The sequence below is a fragment of the Marmota marmota genome, unplaced genomic scaffold, assembly GCF_001458135.2.
Source record: "Marmota marmota marmota unplaced genomic scaffold, marMar, whole genome shotgun sequence".
Lineage (NCBI taxonomy): Eukaryota > Metazoa > Chordata > Mammalia > Rodentia > Sciuridae > Marmota > Marmota marmota.
In genome coordinates, this window is record NW_026000196.1 from 1682998 (window position 1) to 1696238 (window position 13241).

The following is a 13241-nucleotide window of genomic DNA, read 5'->3' on the forward strand; positions in this document are numbered from 1 at the left end:
GTAATACACTAGGTCAAATGTTGAACCCTGGTTAGGCAGAGTGTAGAAAATTCTCTCTTCACAACTCCATTCCTGTCTAGCTAATGTTATGCTAGACCTCCCTGACAAGGGCACAAACCTAATCAGAACCTCCAAAGGAGCTTGGAACCCTCCAGAAGGAATCCATGGAGCAGTCACCCCACCCATTTGGGTAGATGCCAATTAGACACCACAAAAGGGTTTATGGCTTGTTCCTCACAAGTTTAGAGCAGAAATTCCACATGGACAGCCTCTGGGCCCAGCATACTCATGCAGAAGTGATTTGCTTGGCCTGTGTGGTACTTTAAAAATTGAGATCTGTTGCCAATACGTAAAAAATTTAAGATCTTATACCCAAACTTAAGTGCCAGGTACTGGAGAGTGTTGGTTTGGCATGAGGGAAGCATCGTGTCCCCTGCAGGGAGCCAGTTGGCTGCTCAGCACCAAGAGCGAATTAAGGGTCCCACATGCCGGCCAAGGCAGGCCTTCCTTCAGCACTGATAAGTCATGGGCCCAGCTCCTGCTTGCTCTGGCAGGGGAAGCTGGAGAGGAAGGCGAGGAGAAGAGGAATACTTTGGCAGTCTGCCAATCAACACTGCTTCTCAGAGCAGGTATCAAGGCGCAGAAAAATGAACGGCCGCCGCGGAGCTTGACAGGGGCTGAACAAAGAAGCGGCTGGTGACTGGGCTCCTGCCTGTGGTTCTCAGCTTCGGAGCACCCAGGGCCGGGAGCAGGCCACGACCCCACACCTGCTCGCCATTCCTTTCCAGCCAAGCAGGCTCTTAGCAACGGCTCAGTGCGTCACCTAGAAACGCTGAAACCCAAAGAGCCGTTCCAGGCTGAGCGCAAAGGCAGAGGGAGAGCGGAGTGCAGCAGCAGGCGGGGCCGCGCGGCTTCATGCGCTGAGCACCCTGATACCAAGCAAAACCGTGGCAAGGGGAGTCTGGCTGGCATCCGGGGTGCATTGATAGCATGGCATCCCTGTTCTTGGCCCCTTTGTGTTCACAGGCTCCAACCGGTCTTTGTCTGGGTCGGTACAGAAAGAGGTGGGCATCTCACCAGCTACCAGGGATGGGAGTGGAGGCAGAGGCAGAAGCAGAGGTTGCCGCTGGTGAAAGCAGCAGAATGCACACTGCTCAGCTTCCCCGGGAGGGAAAGGTAAGGAGGAGACCCAGGCCTGCACGCAGCTTTGCCTATTTCCTGGAAGCCCTTCCCCAAAGCTCACAATGGCTGGAGAGAAGCAGCTAACCCTGGCCCAGTTCCTAGTCCAACCAATGTCTGCTCACTGGACCAGCACAGAATGTTCTCTTTTAGATGGCATCACTTACTCAGATGCCCTGGGTAATTGGGAGGCAGATTAAAAGGTGTGAGAGGAGCCCGTGTGCCAGCTTGCCAGGCAGAGATACCCAACCTTGCTCTGTGGAAGCTGCCCCTCCCCACAGTGCTACTGAGCCATTAGTTCATCACCACCTTCTGTTCATTTCCCCATGATCTCACCACCAAGGTGTCCCAGGGGCCTCAGCTTGGGTTCTACACAGGCAACCTTGTCCTGCAGCCCTCTCAGCCCAGAGCCCAGGTCCTCAACTGTCAAATAAAGGGGTGCCTCCACCTGCAACGTGGAGCCATCCTGGACTCCACAGTTCATCTTTCAGAGGCTCAGCTTCACCAGATCACCAGCCCTGGCCACATACCCATTGTCACAGCCTCATACCCATTCAGCTTTGAGCCTGCTACTAGCCTGAAAGGGCATAGAACTAAGCCACTGCCCTAACTTGAAGTGCAAGAATGGACAGTGTAACCTGGGCATCAGCCAGAAAGAAAACCTTCCACCAGGTAAGAAACTGGTTTAAACAAACTAAAACAAACAAACATAAAAAACACCAGGAACTGCACAATTCAAATGCCAGAAGTAGTGATTGGTAGCATTACTGCTTCATGTTGTCAATTATATCCTCTCCAGTTAGTTTGGGTTTTGCAATCAGATATGCTTTGCATCAGACTTTTATTGTCTTGCTTCTGCTGAGACCAGTTGATTAGAAGACAGTGACATTTGTCTCAGTGCAGCTCAGGGAGACATCAGACACAGGAGAGCAGCCTGCATGGTTCTAATGCTTGACCTGCTTGACTCAACACATCCAGCAGTGGTATGAGCTTTCTGGGGCCCCCTAAGGTGCTAGGCTATTTCCTGGGTAACTCTGCACGGTCTTCATCTTCTCTTAGATCTTTCCCCTGGTGAATTCTCCAATTCCCATGCAGAGGCTTTGCCTTTTCAATGTGCACAACAAGGAATAATCAACGGAGAAGCACACACGTGCCTTCCTCCCTGGCTAGAGAGCTGCAGAAGCCCCCATCAGAACCACTTGTCCTCCCTCCATCTCTCCAGGTGATTGATTCTCCTTTCTATGTGTCAGTGGGACATAAGTCCTTTCATGCTATTTTTCTCTCCTGAGCCAAGACTCCCTTTGTTATTGCGAATGGACAAACACGGAGCTCATGTGAACCAATGGTTGAGTGCCTTACACCTAATGGGAAGAAGAGCCTTTGATAAAGCTGCTTTTACAAGACACTCCAGAAAGGGTGATATCCATCGTGGACTGGCTCATCAGAACATACATGCAAAGCTCCATATGATGCTGCAATTCATTTCTTAAGTGTTAGCCATTTTTCCCCGTTTCCTCCTTAAAAAAATAGAAGTGCAAAAAGGAAAAAAAATTCCTTCATCAGGGGCATACACACATTGTCTCTTCACTGAATCACACTCTTTATTCATTCAATAACAATCTGATTGATTTCCATTGATCTGGGTAAGAATGGACCGAGTGAGGTATTATTATAGGGAAAAAAATCCTCTTAAGTTGCTTTTGTATGACAGTCCAATTAAAAGGCATCTTCCAAGGACAGGGAGATTCTCAGCGAATTATGGCAAGTGCTCAAGTCCATACAAACCTGTGTAACTTGTGATTTGGCACCTTGAATCGTTGCCTGGTTTGGAATATTTTTTTTTCAGTATTGAACAATAAACTGATTATTTTACATTTGAAAAAGTCGGTTTCAAATATTTGGGTTTTTTTTAAAATCTGCAAACAGAGAACCTGGAAAGGAATACAAATTCCTTCCTGGAAATCCCTTCCTGCCGTCCCTCCACCCTCTGATAAATAACATGAGCATGCAGCGATTTGCCAACAGCAGCTCCAGGCATGAGGCACAACATCTGTTACCGAGACACTGGAGAGACAGTGGAAAGCAAGTTGGCTGCCTGCCCACCCTCAGACTCCAGATTTTTGCTGACAAGGCTGTCAATAAATGGGCAGATGGCATCAGCTCTGCTGGCAGGAGAGTTGGGCTAACCCAACACGGGACATTATCTCAAATTCATGGTGCACTGGGCTGAGCCCTTTGTTGGGCCATTAGAGCCATTCCTTGATAGAGAAGGGATAGCAGGACTAGGAACTCGGGAGGCACTCGTTTCGTTTAATTAGATTAACTAAGCCTCCCACAATTGGCAGTCAGAATAAGATTAGCCCCTGTGACCGTGGAGGAGACTGGGGAGGGGTGTGGGGGATCTCATTCACACTTTGCATTTTATGCCATTTGCACACAGGGACCCGCACCTTGGTACAGTGCATGTTCCTGAGCAGACAGCTTGACCCAAAATAAACACTTGCTAGGAAAGATCTATGTCTGTCTCTTTTGCATGCAGGCGCACTCACCTATTGTCTTATTAGAACCATATGCAAATATGCAAATAGGCTGGCAGCATTTAGATGAGAAGCCAGTGTAGCTCTGCATCCTGTCTACCCAGGAACAGCTCCACTAACCCTCAGAAACGTCCTCTGGTGGTGACTTGGGGACAACACCCTTTCCTATCTAAGAATGGTTAAAGCTATTTAGAATAGAAGTTTCTGGTGATTGCAGTGTAATCTCCATGAGCTAAGACGGATCTGCAGTGTGATCTGAAGCAAGTCATTTAAACGACAGGCACTATTTTGCCATCTATACTGAACACTCAGCTGTTGGAAGTAATAAATGAGATAATTCCACACTTCTGTACTGCATTTTGGAGTTACAAAGCACTTTTGCATACTCTAAGATGGTAATTCTCAACTGGGGCTGATTTTTGCCCTTCAGAGGACATTTGGCAATACCTGGAAACAAACTAGAATCTAGTGGGTAGAAGTCAGAGGTGCTACAAAACATCTTCTATCGCACAGGACCGATCAACAGCAAATAATTATTCAGCCCAGAATATCAATGCCAAGGTTGAGAAACCCTACATTAGGAGGATGTAAGTGAAAGTTTTTCACAGACCTTGAAAATGAGAAGAAAGAAAGAGGACCCAGCAGGCCATGAAGAGAGGAATCTAGGTATTTTGTTCTTAGTGTCTCTAGTAGACTTGCTTCAGTTTCACTATTCTGAATGTTATTTGCTATTTTTAACCCTTCCCTAAACCACCAGTCCCCCCAGTTTCTTCCAGCTATTCTTGTAAATCAGATCTGAATAATGAACTACCACATCCAGAAGAGGCTTTTAGTCTGGTTGGTCATTATAAAATGAGAACATGCACTTGCCCAATAACTAATCATATAAAGAGTTGGATAGAAGTGTGGTATAAAACTGGCCATTGGAATCTGAGATGTAAACAGGATAGGAGGGGTTTAAAGGAATTTAAGATGATTTCAGAATATATGGGGTTAGGAGTTTGGGATTTAACTGTAGATTTGGTCATTTTTTTTTTCTTTTCTCTCTTTGATTTGGATGGCTTTGGCAGATGAAAGAGGAGGGACAACTCACTCCCAGATTTGAAGGGGAAAATGCCCCTTTGGGGGTATCAATCAGGTAAACCCCTGTCCTATTTTCTGTTGTGGACTAAAAGGTGCCCACCCCACCCCCACCCCATAAATTCACATGTTGAAGTTCTTACACCTAGTGTCTGGAATCAGGGCCATTGTAGATGTAACTAGTTAACATGAGGTCATACTGGAACAGGGTGAGCCTCTAATCCGGTAAGACTAGTGTCCCTATAAAGAGCTGAAATTTGGACCCCCACACAGAGGACACCAGGTAGACATGAGAGCAGAGCACAGAAGGATGGGTCTACCAACCCAGGAACCCCAAAGAGTGCCAGCAACCTGAAGGAGCTAGGAGAGAGACCCAATAGATGGCTTCCTCCAGCACTCAGATGGAACCAACCCTTGTTCTCAGGCTTCCGAGTTCCAGAACCAGATGTTTTAGTCAGCTTTTTCACTTCTGTAACTAAAGGGTTAGTTGAGAAGAGCAATTTTAGAGAAGGGAAAGTTTATTAAGGTCCTCACTGTTTTAGAGGTCTCAGTCCCATCAGCAGGCTCCATTCCCTGGGGCTTGAGGTGAAGCATCATGGTGGAAAAGTGTGGTAGAGGAGATGGGCCATTGGTGGTGAGCCTTAGGGGTATATTTTTGTATCTGGCAAGTGGAGTTTCCCTCTCTGTTTTTGCTTCCTGATGTGATGTCCTGGGCCACTTTATTCCATCATATTCCTCCGCCACGATGTCCTGTCTCACCTCAAGTCCCAGGGAATGGAGCCGGCCTTCTATGGCCTGAGACCTCTGAAACTTTGAGCCCCAAAATAAACTTTTCCTCCTTAAAATTGTTCTTGTCAGGTCTTTTTGTCACAGCAGCAAAAAAGCTAAGCCAAACACTGGGAGATACTAAGTTCTATTATTGAAGCCACCCAGTGTTTGCTACTTGGTTATGATTATGGCGGCCCTAGCAAAATGATCAAACAGCAAGTGGGTAGGAATTGGGGTAATGGAAAGGCAGCAGAACATTCTTGCTAGAGTCCCCCTCCCCCTCCCTCCTAGTCCTAGCCAACTGCTTTTAAAGAACATGCACCTTATCTGCTCAACCTAGGCAGCTGTAGCCTGCACCCCACCCTCTCCAGCAGGTAGAAAGAAGGAAGCCAGACGGTACATCAAGACTCCTCATTTCATTATACCCCAGGCAAGGTTTCCATGAATACTGCCACATTGCTGGGCGATAGACTCCTTTCAGAGGCAGTTTCAGAGGGCAGGAAATGAGGGGGTGCTTGCTTTGGTTACTTCTACTCTATATCTTGGGGGCCTGGTGTTTCCACATCCCTAACAAGTAGGGCTGGATTCACAGTTGTGCTCACCCCTGGATGCACATCAGTAGCACCTGGGAACATCAAAAACAAACAAAACAATATCTAGGGCCCCATTCCAGGCCAGAATCTCTGAGAGGAGGGCCCAGTCATCATCTACCCAATAAGGTGCAGCCAACACCTCAGGTGCAGTCCAAACCCACTGGACTGGAAGGAAGTGTTCACTGTACAGACAGACAGACCTGCTGGAAAGAGCAAAGAACAAGTCATGTGATTCCTGTAGGACTCTGTGGTCAAGCCCTGGAGCTGGTGATAAAGAAGGCCTTGGAGGACTTCAAGCTGGGGACAAAAGTAGTCAGATTTCCTTTTTAGAAAAAAAAAAATTATCAATGATAAGGAGAATATTTTGGGAAGAGGAGGAAAAAAGGCATGAAGAGCAATTATAAAGTTAATGTGGTATCCAAGTAAAGGGTGGAGGGGATCTTAAAGAAAGCCATAGAATTGGGTTGCAATGGATTTGAATGAAATTCAAGTGCGAGCACTTATAGGACTTTAGACACTGGTTAGATATGGGCACCGAGAGGGAGGGAGAAATCAAAAGGGAAGCCGAGTGTTTCTTGTTTCAGAACTGGGTGTTTGGTGAGGATGTTTATTGAGAAAAGGAACCTGGAAAAAGCCCCGAGTGAGTTCCGTTCAGATGTGCTGAGATGAAAGGGCCTAGGGGGAGACTGGAGCTCATCAGGTATGGAATTTGGGCAGGAATATTAAGTTTGAGTGGTACTTTTGGAAGCTGTCATCTCTTTCTAAGAATGAACTGAGAGTGAAGAGGGATGTGGAAAAAATCCTGGGGACCACCAAGGTTTAAAGGGAGGGATAGGGAAAGGAGAAAAACCAGAGCAAAGGGTGTCATACAGAAGTCAAAACAAGAGGCAATTTCAAGACAGAAATATTCCATATGAGTGGAATATTTCAATATAAGGAGCTTTGTGTATGGCTTCTTTCACTTTAGATAAGACCTCAGGTTTCATCCATGCTATAGCACAATACCAGTGCTTCATTTCATTTTTATTGCTGAATAATATTCCACAAGATTAACAGTGTCAAAGGCAGTGGAGAACTTATGTAAAAGACCAGTCCTGAGAGGTGTCCAGTGCACTTGGAAATGTAGCAGGAGGTTCAGTGGATCAATGGAGAGGAGAAAACAGGTAAGGGTGGGATGAGGAATCTGTGGAGGTGGGATATGCAGAAGGTGAGGAACTATTTGTGTAACAACAATGTACTTATACCTACATAAACATTTATTGTGATAATATATATATATATTACAAATTCATAACTTTAACCTCATTTCAGCATACAAATCATTTAGTATATATATAATATTGAGTAACCATCACTGCTATCTAATTCCCGAACTAAAATGTACTTCCCAATAAACTTTCAGTCCCCAAAATAAACTTCATACCCATAAGGCAGATGCACCTCATTGTCCCCTATTGTCTTAGCTCCTGTCAATCACTAACCTAACTTTCTTTTCTATGGATTTCCCTATTCTGAATATTCCCTATAAGTGGAATATTACAATATGAGGCACTTTTTGTATGATTTCTTTCACTTTAGATAAGACCTCAGGTTTCATCCATGCTATAGCACATACCAGTACTTCATTTCCTTTTTATTGCTGAATAATATTCCATAATATGGATATATATCTATATATCTATATCTATATCTATCTATCTATATATCTATATCTATCTCTCTCTCTCTCTCTCTCTCTCTATATATATATATATATATATATATATATATATATATTTCTCCTAATTACAAATGCAAAGTCAGTGCCAACCCACAGTCAGAAGGAGAACAAACTGGGTACCGGAAGCAGAGACCTACTGGAGCTTCAGGTGCCTGGCCCTGTACCTCCACTTGCTCCCAACCACATCTTTTTCCCACAAGTCACACCCAGCAGAGATCAGGCTGGGCAAACAGAAGTTGTGCCCTGTCTCATTTCAAAGATCTCTGGGACTGGAAAAGCAGAAGTCCTCTCAGTGTCCATTCTCAGAAAAGCCACAGGAAGCTCCTTCCAATGTGTGAATCTCCCCTCTCCCCGAAACTAGGGGGTACATCACTCCCAGGTCTCTACTGTCTTATCTCCACATGCGTTTATTCACATCTGTCCCTGAGAGCTGCCTCAGGCTAGGGCAGGCACTTAGCCAGTGTTGAACTGTGGAGCCAGGAAAGAACGCTTTAGGCCCTTTGTGAGTTCTCGGCTTCCCAAGAGAAAACATGAGGTCGCCAAGGTGGGAGAACTTGCAAGTGGATTTTTAAATGGGAAGCTGTGGCCCAGCCATGAGGCCCAGATGCTCCTCCTGCATCACATATCCTCCTGGGGTGGGGGGGTCCATTCCACCATTCTTGCCACTGCCTTTCATGGTTTCCCTACTCTGCTTGGACCCAGCCTAAGAATTTCAAAGGCACTCTTCAAATACCAAGAGGAAACAAAATGAGAGCAAATGCAGACAATGCAATGTGGATGGCCACTAGCCCTCACTGGTGTGACCTGCCCTTGACATACTGCACCTCCTGTGTATTTTGCCAGTTAGCCTACAGAGTCACAACACAAAGTCAATGTCACCCCCATTTTTACACCTGGTAAGACTGAGGGAGGAATATGCACATCTCTTGTTTTGCTGGCCCCACAACCCCTCCTTTCTTCAGGGAACAATGTTACCTTCTTCGGGATAGTCTTTCTGCCTCTTCCCTTCAATAGGCAGTGAGAGGTAGGAGGCAGCAGGAATTAAAGACACAGTTTTGGATTAAAGTCCCCTGGATTCTAATTCTAGCTCGGTAGCAGTCTACCCAGGTGAACTTAGGTGGGTGAGTCACTTGCTCTCTCTGTGCCTTGGTCTTCTCATCCCTAGAATGTAAAGGATTGCAAAGGTGCCCGCCCTGTGGGGTAACTCCTACTGCAGTGAGGATCAAGTGAGTTAATATGAGTGGTTGAAGAAATAACTGACCTGTGGTACATGTTGTTTGCTTAGTGTAATTTTGGAGGGGCAGTCTGTTACAGCACCCACTTCCTTGGTGACAGATGATTAGCCAGAGACTGGGAAGATGCATGTGACTAGAGGGTCTGCCCTTGGGCCTCTTCCCAGTGGACCTGGGCAGGAGAATCAGCCCCTCACTGGTGGCAAAGTTCTGAGATGTGAGATGCACTGGCTTCTGCCACCTGGACTAAGTAGTCCTGATGGAATAAAACCTCATAGATAGGATAAACATGGAGTCCTAGCAGCCTGTGAGTCTACACTTTAGGTGGTACTAGCATTCAGGAATACTCAGAGCCCTCCCAAACCCTACACTAATGGAAGTTCCATACCCATAAATGGTAGTTTTTTATTTTTTATTTATGTATTTATTCTGATTTGTTATACATGACAGCAGAATGCACTCCAATTCATACTACACATATAGAGCACAATATTTAATGTCTTTGTTAGTACACAAAGTAGAGTCACACCATTCATGTCTTCGTACATGTACCTAGTGTAATGATGTGTCACCATCTTTTCTACCCCCATCCCTCCTCCCTTCCCCTCCCTACCCTTTGCCCTATCTAAAATTCCTCCATTCCTCCCATGGTCCCCCTCAACCCCCATTATGGATCAGCAGCCACCTATCAGAGAAAACATTCAGCCTTCAGTTTTTCAGGATTGGCTAACTTCACTTAGCAGGGTATTCTCCAATACCATTCATTTACCTGCAAATGCCATAATTTTATTCTCTTTTAATGCTGAGTAATATTCCATTGTGTATATGTACCACAGTTTCTTTATCCATTCATCTGTTGAAGGGCATCTAAGTTGGTTCCACATTTAACTATTGGGAATTGTACTGCTATAAACATTGATGTGGCTGTGTCACTATAGTATGCTGTTTTTAAGTCTTTTGGGTATAAACTGAAGAATTTGATAGATATGTCAAATGGTGGTTCCATTCCAAGATTTCCAAGGAATTTCCATATTGCTTTCCAGAGTGGTTGCACCAATTTGCAGTCCCACCAGCAATGTATGAGTATGCCTTTTCCCCCACATCCTTGCCAACACTTGTTGTTGTTTGTATTCTTAATAGCTGCCATTCTGACTAGAGTGAGAAGAAATCTTAGAGTAATTTTGATTTACATTTCTCTAATTGCTAGAGATGTTGAACATTTTTTCATATATTTGTTAATTGATTGTATATCATATTCTGACAAGTGACTGTTCAGTTCCTTGGCCCATTTACCGACTGGGTTGTTTGGTTTTTTGGTGTTAAGCTTTTTGATAAAATATCCTAGAGATTAGTGCTCTATATAAGGTGTGTGTGGTAAAAATTTGCTCCCATTCTGTAGGCTCTCTTATCACCTCACTGGTTGTTTCTTTTGCTGAGAAGAAATTTCTCCATTTGAATCCATCACATTTATTGATTCTTGATTTTACTTCTTGCACTATAGGAGTCTTGTTAGTGAATCTGGGGCTTAATCCAACATGAAGATTTGGGCCTACTTTTTCTTCTATTAGGCATAGGCTCTCTGGTCTAATTCCTAGGTCCTTGATCCATTTTGGGTTGAGTTTTGTGCATGGTGAGAGATAGGGGCTTAATTTCATTTTGCTGCGTATGGATTTCCAGTTGTCCCAGCACCATTTGTTGAAGAGGCTATCTTTTCTCCAATGTATATTTTTGTCGCTTTTGTCTAGTATGAGATAATTTTATTGGTTTGTCTCTGTATCCTTTATTCTGTACCATTGGTCTATAAGTCTATTTTGGTGCCAATATCATGCCAGTTTTGTTACTATTGCTCTGTAGTATAGTTTAAGGCCTGGTATTGTGATACCTCCTGCTTCACTTTTCTTGCTAAGATTGCTTTAGCTATTCTGGGTCTCTTATATTTCCAGATGAATTTCATAACTGCTTTTTCTATTTATATGAGGAATGCCATTGGGATTTTGGTCAGAATTGCTTTTGGTAGGATGGTCATTTTGACAATATTAATCCTGCCTATCCAAGAACAAGGGAGATCTTTCCATCTTCTAAGGTCTTCTTTAATTTCTTTCTTTAGTGTTCTGTAGTTTTCATCATAGAGGTCTTTCACTTCTTTCATTAAGTTGATTCCCAAGGTTTTTTGTTTGTTTGTTTGTTTTTTGAGGTTATGGTAAATGGTGTAGTTTTCCTACTTTCTCTTTCAGAGGATTTGTCACTGATGTACAAAAATGCCTTTTATTTATGGGTGTTGATTTTATATCCTGCTACTTTGCTGAATTCATTTATTAGTTCTAGAAGTTTTCTGGTGGAATTTTTTTGGGTCTTCTAGGTAGAAAATAGTGCTAGCAATAGTGCTTATTGCAAATAGTGCTAATTTGAGTTCTTCTTTTCCTATCTGTATGCCTTTAATTTCTTTGGTTTGTCCAATTGCTCTGGCTAGTGTTTCAAGAACTATGTTAAAAAGAAGTGGATGTCTTTTCCTATGAGATGAGTCTCTTGAAGATAGTATATTGTTGGGTCATTTTTAAAAAAAAATCTAATCTGCCAGTCTGTGTCTTTTGATTGATGAGTTTAGGCCATTAACATTCAGGGTTATTATTGAGACATGATTTGAGTTCCCAGTCACTTTTGTTTATTTTTGGTAATTAAACTTGACTTGATTTCTCCTTTGATTAGTTTTCTCTTTGCTGATTTTCATTGTTGTTTTTCATTTCCTCCTCATGGAATATTTTGCCAAGGATGATCTATAGTGCAAGCTTTCTAGTTATAACTTCTTTTAACTTTTCTTTTATCATTGGAAGTTTTTATTCATCACCAAATCTAAAGCTTAATTTTGCTGGATATAAGATTCTTGGTTGGGCTGGGGATGTGGCTCAAGCGGTAGCGCACTCGCTTAGCATGCGTGCGCCTGGGTTCGATCCTCAGCACCACATACAAACAAAGATGTGTGTCTGCTGAAAACTAAAAAATAAATATCAAAATTCTCTCTTTCTCTCTCTCTCTCTCTCAAAAAAAAAAAATAAGATTCTTGGTTGGCATCTATTTTCTTTCAGAGCTTGGTATATGTTGTTCCAGGATATTCTAGTTTTCATGCTCTTGTTTGAAAAGTCTGCAGATATCCTAATTGTTTTCCCCCTATATGTAATCTAATTCCTTTCTCTTGTAGTTCTTAAAATTCTTCCTTTATTCTGTATGGTAGGCATTTTCATTATAATGTTCCTTGGTGTGGATCTGTTGTGATTTTATGCATTTGGTGTCCTGTAAGCCTCCTGTATTTGATTTTCCAATTTGTTCATGTTTGCAAAATTTTCTAATATTATTTCATTGAATAGATTAGTCATTCCTTTGGTTTGTAACTCTATGCCGTCCTCTATCCCAATAATTCTTAAATTTGTTTTTTTATGTTATCCCATAATTCTTGACTGTTCTGCTCGTGGTTTCTTATTGTCTTCACTGTGCAGTCAACTTTATTTTCAAGATTATATGTTTTGTCTTCATTGTCTGAGGTTATGTATTCCAAATGATCTAATCTGTTGGTGATGACTTCTATTGAGTTTTTAACTTGGTTTATTGTTTCCTTCATTTCAAAGATTTCTGTTTGTTTATTTGTCTTCAGAACCTCCATCTCCTTATTGAAGTAATCTTTTGCTTCCTGTATTTGCTTATGTAGCTCTTTATTGAAATAATCTTTGGCTGTCTGTATTTGCTCTCTTATATCATTCTTTAATTCACAGGACATTTTGACTGTGTACATCCTGAACTCCTTCTCTGTTATTTCTTCTGCTGTGCCTGCCATGGATTCTAATAATGCAGTACCTGGTTTGTTTGGGGCCCTTCCTTCCCTTGTTTTTTTCATTGTTCCTGTATCCCTTCTAGCCCTGTGGATCCAAGATGTTACAGTTTTTACTCTATTGGCTTATAGTGTCCCTACAGGGTTCCAATACCTCTCCTTTAAGGGGGAGAACCATATTAGCAGATCTCCATATAAACATCAAATAGCTGCTGTTAAGATTTTTATGGTTTCGTCACAATATACAGAAATTTTGAGTTCAATTATTATCTACAATATAAACAGTAGGTTTGCAGAAGGGTCTACAGTTTC

The 13241-nt window shown here is 43.0% G+C and overlaps 1 long non-coding RNA gene across 2 annotated transcripts in view; it reads left to right on the plus strand.

Moving 5' to 3' along the window:
* Positions 1-326: 326 nt before the first annotated feature.
* LOC125612475 overlaps positions 327-13241 on the plus strand; it is a 29683-nt gene continuing 16768 nt past the window's right edge. The window contains exons 1-2 of one of the 2 annotated variants that reach the window (XR_007342807.1): positions 327-1176; positions 1523-4854. This is a non-coding gene — a long non-coding RNA (uncharacterized LOC125612475). Of the gene's footprint in view, positions 4855-13241 lie in introns of both variants that reach the window. The other variant, XR_007342806.1, reaches the window with a different exon arrangement.